The sequence below is a fragment of the Corythoichthys intestinalis genome, chromosome 15 (genome assembly GCF_030265065.1).
Source record: "Corythoichthys intestinalis isolate RoL2023-P3 chromosome 15, ASM3026506v1, whole genome shotgun sequence".
NCBI classification, from domain to species: domain Eukaryota; kingdom Metazoa; phylum Chordata; class Actinopteri; order Syngnathiformes; family Syngnathidae; genus Corythoichthys; species Corythoichthys intestinalis.
In genome coordinates this window covers 10,709,649-10,710,754 of record NC_080409.1, presented here as the reverse complement: position 1 = coordinate 10,710,754, position 1,106 = coordinate 10,709,649, and positions in this window count along the sequence as shown.

Here is a 1,106-nt window from a genome sequence, read left to right as displayed (position 1 = left end):
TTTGGGAGGACATTGCCCCGTGTGTACAACACAACAAACAGAAAAGGTTCATTTGTTAAATATTGACAAGGGACACAGAAAAAGGAACTTCAAACGGAATCAAAAATTACGCTTCTACAATGAAGGTTGATGGTTAAGGGGTACCAGGGATAGAAAGAAATGTAATTCTTCAAAGATAAATGTTAGTATGAGTTATAATAACCTGATATTAAAACCCCTCTGAATGTTTATATTTTAATAAAATTTGTAAAATTTGTTCAACCAGTAGGTCGCCATTGTTGTTGACTACGCAATACACGCTGGGCGGTGATGTCACTGGGCAGCGCTGCTGGGCTCCCACATCGTCCCAAAAAACCAAAAACAAAACAGTGTCACCCTTTAGCTACATAAATGTGTCATCGGTTCTGCCCTTCCAATTTCAACCCGAGCAGAAAAGTGATGAGCAGAACAACACTGTCGAAATTTCACCAAAACGGGCCGCAAAAGCAATTAAATTTAGATCTCCAGCAGGATTCGAACCCATGTTTCTTGTGCGACAGACGAGCATGTAGACCACAGAAGTATACTTCAGACAGCAAGCAGACACCAATAACATAGGGATTGTGTAAAAGGGTGCATTGAACACAAAAAAATGCAATCGTGAAAAGGGAGACACAAAAAGGGTCCGTAACAGTAGGTCGGGATCAATAAAAAATTTTTTTTTTTTAAACGAGGGGAAACCGTGGTGAGAGGCAAACCAATAAATAATTAAAAAACAAAGCAATGATACAACTAGCAATGAAGGAATATCCAACCAGTCAAATGGCAGCAAATCAGTACCCATCAATCAATACCCATTATTATTATTTATTTTTTTTTTTTTATGTTCTACAAGTTAGACTGTACGTTACTGTAAGTCCCACCTGTGGTTACAGTGCCTTGCAAAAGTATTCGGCCCCCTTGAATCTTGCAACCTTTCGCCACATTTCAGGCTTCAAACATAAAGATATGAAATTTAATGTTTTTGTCAAGAATCAACAACAAGTGGGACACAATCGTGAAGTGGAACATTTATTGGATAATTTAAACTTTTTTAACAAATAAAAAACTGAAAAGTGGGGCGTGCA